The sequence below is a fragment of the Coturnix japonica genome, chromosome 12 (genome assembly GCF_054131305.1).
Source record: "Coturnix japonica strain WE chromosome 12, WE-NBRP24, whole genome shotgun sequence".
In the NCBI taxonomy this organism is placed as follows: domain Eukaryota; kingdom Metazoa; phylum Chordata; class Aves; order Galliformes; family Phasianidae; genus Coturnix; species Coturnix japonica.
The window spans coordinates 9148380-9154379 of record NC_140674.1 but is presented as its reverse complement, the minus strand read 5'-3'; the positions used below and the strand labels follow the sequence as shown (position 1 = coordinate 9154379).

The 6000-nt window shown below is 39.1% G+C and overlaps 1 long non-coding RNA gene across 7 annotated transcripts in view; it reads left to right on the top strand.

The window, feature by feature from the left end:
* Window positions 1–1967: 1967 nt before the first annotated feature.
* LOC107318060 (uncharacterized) overlaps window positions 1968–6000 on the top strand; it is a 213050-nt gene continuing 209017 nt past the window's right edge. For all 7 annotated transcript variants that reach the window (XR_004308349.2, XR_014933546.1, XR_014933549.1 and 4 more), the window contains exon 1: window positions 1968–2043. This is a non-coding gene — a long non-coding RNA (uncharacterized LOC107318060). The remainder of the gene's footprint in view (window positions 2044–6000) is intronic.

The following is a 6000-nucleotide window of genomic DNA, read 5'->3' as shown; positions in this document are numbered from 1 at the left end:
GGGAGATGGGAAATGCACTATGATACTTAGAGTGCTTAATGTGTATATATTTGCAGAATAAAATCCAGACTATTCAGTTTCCATTCTTACTGGGGCTTGTGTGATTACTTAATCCAGAGCCTCATTCCATGTTCTCTTACTGCTGAGGCTAGCCAGCAGGCAACCTGTGTGCAGTTAGTCCCTATACACATTGTTCTTCTTCCCCTGCACTGTGTGATGCTTACTCTTCTTCTTCTTCTTTTTTTTCTTTTTTTCTTTTTCCTTTTCTTTCTCTTCTCTTACTTTCTCTCCAATTCTTTCCTCTTCTCTCTTTTTTCTTTTGTCATTTTTGATCATGAGCTGCTTAGATCAGTCAGCTCTTTGCCTGCATATTTACACTATACCTAGTAGTATGGCTCTGATCCCAAATTTGGATCTGTGTGTTAATGCATTATAAATAATAATAAGTGTAGCTGCTTTGGCAAGTAATCAGGTTGGAACTGCTGCAGCTCTATTGTGCTTGTGAGTACTACCCATTACAAGACTGTTTGCTTATTTTTTGCCCCAAAGTTACTCTGTGTACAGTACAAATAACCCCTCAGCACAACAAAATAATACATAGCAAAAACTTTAAGTTGTGCCAATGGTAAATGCATTTTCTTGCAAGAGTACAAATGTTCCCTTAGCGTTTCTTGGCTTGTTAGACATCTTGGGAAGTGTAAATATAAGTAACCCAATCTAGGATTTCATAAAGGAGTTTGCTGGTGAGTCTGAGGTCAGAAATCCCCTGAGGCTCAATGGATAAGTAAAACAGGTGCTTTCCTGGAGTCTTAGAAGTTGTGCTACGGTTAGTTTCTTCCTTTCCTTTGGGCTTAATAATGTACGAAGGGCAGTACATTATAGCTATGGTAACGTTTATAATAAGAAAATATGCAAATACTGCAACAACATAATTTTTCCAGGATGCTTAGCAAGTAAATGTGTACAGAATGGCCTCCAAAATTAGGAATCTTCCTGTCAGTCCTGTTATTTATGATGGCATTAAACCTACTGATTATTATTGGACATATTTCTCAAACATTAAAAAAAAAAAGAAAGAATGATAATCAAATGTTTTACTTTCACATCTTTCAGTAAGGAACAAAAAGGTTTGGGGTTTGGGAAGTTTAGTTGCTGAGAATAAACAAATAAAGTTGTAAAGAACACACCTTGCTAATATGATTGCTCCTTATTAGCATAATAGTTTTCAAATAAACAACCCACTAATGTCTCTAATAAGCAATTACTCTGTGATGAAAACTGCAAATGGAGCCCACTGGTGGATAACAGATAACAGTAAAATCTGTCAATAAAACAAATATTGTTCTGCCTGAGCAGCTCTCTTCTTTGCTTCAAGAGAAGAAAAGAGCTGCCTGGGTATTTTTATAGTCAGATATTTGACAGCCAGCCACGTGACAGCACTGCTCTTCTAATATTCTGCTATGACATATGGAGTCGTTACTCTTTATGAATTTAGTGTGATAACTTAGTTGGAAGCAATGTGCTTGGAGTACTTGGGTCAAATTAAAACCACAGTAGGATGAATGTTTGTCCAAGAACAGTGAATTACCAGATTATTAGAGTTCTCTTGCTTTCATAAAGCGAAGTTCATAGTTAAAAATTCAGTCCATCCTATCTCTAAAACATGCAAATGAATGGAAATTTTCTGAGCAGTCTTTTCTCCTTGCTATTCTAAAACACAAAAAATAATTTCCAGTGGCAAAAAAGTGTTAAATGTATGCAACAGTCTCACTTTCCCAAACAGACAGAAGTGTGAAAGATTTTCATAATTTTTCAAGCATAATAGACAAATTATTTTCAAAACATTTGCAGATGCCATTTGCATATTTGCCTAGTTGCTTTAGTATTGATGAGGAAGCTGTGCTGTGCTGTGCTCTGGTCTGTATTCCTACCATCATTTTACCAAAATCATTTTGCTTATGTTCTCTTAGCTTTCAGGAAATAAGGATACGGAATATGAGAGAACCATAAATCCCCAGGCCTGGGTCCTCCCTGGATTCCATGGTGAGTATTAGGTTTTCATTTTATATATAGCTCTGGAGGAAAGGGATCATTTGAAGAAAATTGTGCGCCATTCTTATCTTTGTTCTACTTCTGGACTGACATCATGGTATGAAAATGCAAGGAATGTACAGTAAAGCCTGGTGTGGGAAGAAGATCTTGGCAGAGGATGATTAATGGTGCCTAAAAGAGAGAAAACAGTTATGTAATAAATACAGCCCATGAGATTAAAATTGAAGAGAGCAGCACAGGTGCAGACTGTAAACAGGCCCTGGAGGAAAGAATATTGGTCTTTTAAAGATGGACTCTGTAAACAAACTGATGAAGCATAGGAAATATCCTTTCATATAAATTTTTATGGTACAAGTCAGTACACAGAGAACATAAGCGCCGTAAGTGTTTATAAACTCATGGAACATCCGTACTGTAGGAGAGCAGCGCAAATAGTCCCACACAGTAAATTTATACAGAGCAGGGAAGATACATGGTCTGATGGCTGTTTGCTTTTTTGACTTTCACAAAACGATATGATTTCTGCCTCTCTGGTTTTGTTTTGTTCATTTAGCTGCTCTCAGCTATATAATTGTTCTTCTAGCTTGTAAATATTATGGTCAACCTCCAGCAAAGTTTAGATGAGGCCAATCCAATGTAAACAAGTGTGTCTCTGTCAGTGATGTGAGTAAGCAGAGCTATCCCTTGTATATTCCCCCCCCCCTTGTCCTAACTCCACTGAGACTATGGGAGCTTTGCCAAACCAATTATGATAGCATACATCCTAAAGTTCTGGGATATGTTATTTTAGTTTAAATTTTATTTACATTTTATTTTTTATATTTGATATGTAAAATATCGAGTGAAACAAGAACAATGGAGTAGAACAACTTCTGGGTAGCATCCTCACATCTGTCTGCACTGTGCATGCCTGGCCTTAGTGACTACAAATGCAATGTAGTGTTAGTACGGGTGTAAATAGGCAGAGCTGAGGGGCCCAGAAGGGCTGAGGGTTAATGGTGTGAGTTATCAAAGACTCCCAATTAACTGTGGCCTTACATATTGCTGAGGGGCTGTGCATGACATGGCAGTGTTGTTGTGTGAGGATCTCGGATCCTCTGCTTGATTGTGCTGGGTCTGCAGTTTTCTGGTGGGGCTCAGGCTCACCTGTGCAACAGCAAGAAGACAGGTTCTACGGATCAGCAGCACTACTGGGGCTGTTACAGTGCACGTGCCACACATGCTCTCATGATGGAGTCACTGAACCCAGTGCTTGACAGCCGTGAATTCAATGGCATTCTTTTTTTTTTTTTTTTTTTTTTTTTTTTTTGACTTTGAATACTATTTTTGAGGTGTAGCAGTGTAATATTTCATTGTTCCTCTGTACAGCTCCCAGTGTGCAGAACACCTTGTCAGCACAGTAAATTAATCCCAGGGGCTTTTTGCTGCATGAATGCAAACACAAGTGTGCAGGTAGGTTTTCCCAGCACACAGTCTTCTCCCAGTCCCTTTTGAGCCAGCTGCAGGTACTGCCCCTGCCCTGCACCCAGCCTTTCCCTGTCTCCTGGCCTTCCTTTCCCACCTCAGTTTCCAAGTGCCCAAATCCTGCTGGCTTTTGCAGCCAGAGCAGTTTAACACTAGTGGCAACCTGATGTCCCATGCATCATTCTCCTATAAGAAGGGAGCTGTATTTGGTGGTGGTTTGGTCACAGTTTTCAAGTAGGTGTAAGCTAACCTTTAAGGAAAAAAAAGCAACGAACAAAGTAATCACTGAAATGCTATTGATCTCCTGGGACTGGAGGGTGGGACGTGTCTGACATTTTGCATTATCTATGGGAGAGGAAGGAGTTGGGCTGTTTTTTTCCCACAAGAAGTACGTCTATTTTTGAATGCAAAGTACTTTCTTTGCCATGGGACCCAAAACAGTTTTCATTCACTGACTCATGGCCTCTGGAGACTTTTTCCCTGAACTTAGGAGGCAAATGCTTTAGTGATTTGCAGCTGGAAAAGTGACAGCCCAATTAGCTGGAAGTGTTAATTTAAAGGTAAAGATGTGACCCTGTTTACTGCTATTTTGATTTGAAGAACCAGTTTCTACCAGCACTGTTCTTTGTTGTTTTCCTATGGAGTTGCTGCAGGTTTGATCATAACAGCTGTTGGGTGAGAATCTCAAAGATTTGTATCAACAACATATGATTTATTCTGTAGTTCTTGTGCAGGAAGCCAAAATATGATTTCACACTTTCCTGTCTCTCTTTAGGGTGCTTTTGCTTTTTTTCTCTCTTTTTCCTTTCTCTTTTTATAGTATAAAAATAATTCAGGAATTATTTGCTATTCATTAGATTTGCCCAATAGTCTATGTACTTATTTATTGATTAGTGCTTAATGATTGATCTTCCTTTCCTAAGAGGCAGACCTGCCAAGGTCCAGGCAGGAAATTTAAGTGTTCAAAGTTGCATCTCTCAGACTTGCAGAACAAGCGTGGGTCAATTTAGAAGCTTATGGCCTCAGTTTGATTCCTGGGATGCTTCCATGTGCTTGGATAGCTTGTTTCTTTGGAAGGATGAACATTCAAACAACTGAAAACTCCTTTCTGTGTCTGTGGAAAGTCTGATGGCTGAATCCTAGTCTGCCTTATTCCCACGGAAGGTAAAGATGAGGTGGCAAATGCGCTCTGTGAGCTGCCAGTGTCTGTGCAGCCTAAGAGAAACAGCAAGTATGGGACTCTGGCAATTGACCAGACATCTGAGCATGTTTTTGTTTCACTGATTACACAGAGACTGCTTAAGCTCCAGACAAAGCCTAAATAAAATAAAATAAATTAATAAAATATTAAAGAATGCAGTATAACAATATTTAGACTCCCTCCACATTGCAAAATCCACAGTAAACTGAGCCATTACTGGATATGCACAGCTGCATTTCTTCATACTTAGTGTTGTTCTTATACCTACACACCTAACCAGTTCTTTAAACTACACTCCAGGCATAGTGAAGTGGAAACAAATATTAAAGAAAAGAACACCTGCAGAGATCAAGTCTCTTGGCTTTTGATCTTAGGTGGTTTCATCAGTTTGAATTCTCTGTCATAATGCAGCTTGTAAGTTATAAAGGAGATCCCAAAACGGCACGTTGCCATGAAATATTTTTTTCTGTTAATAGATAATGAAGCCTCTTCAATCCAAAAGTCAAAATGCAACTTCAGATTTCTTACTGAGGTGATGGCATCTTAATTGAGCTTCACATAGGAGATGAACAGGCAAAGTTTAAGGTCTGCTTTTATTCCATGAGGTGTGGCTGTCAGGTGCAGTTGGTTCTTTTGAGAAACAAAGTAAGGAATTTTAGCAAGAGGAACCATTTTTTGCTGATTGCTCACCAAAGTCCAAGTTTGTTGTTGGCTTTGTGGAGCTTATCTTGATCAAGGCTATGGGAAGCTCATTATGGGAATCTATGAGATTTCATACCTCTAGGTAAGCAAGTAAGCATATCTACAGGACTACACGCTGGAGTGGTCCTAGCTGTATGCCATAGTGTTTGTTATCAAACAACTGAGAACTCTTTGCATCATCTCTTTTACACTGGTGTACAGGCTGTGGGCACACAGTGGTCTGAAATTCTGTGTGAATAGAACTACCAAGTTGGTACTTTGTATCTTTGGTGAATTTCAATCCTTCAATCTTTGGTTGAAATCTGTTTTTGAAGTAACTACTACTATATGCAAAGGATCTAATGATCTAATGTGACTGCTACTGCTCAAGAATTACGTGCATTTTTCATCCTGCTCTTTAGAATTAGCCTCACGGGCAGGATCTTTGCTCAAACTACTTCCTGCGGATGCTTCCATTATTTGCCAGTTACTAAAAGTAGGTCTCATAACCACTACAGCATTAAGAGCAGCCCTTAGAACAATCAGTAGTTTGAGCAGCTCTTTCTATTCCTCCTGCTTTCACGGCATATTATAAAAGTGTC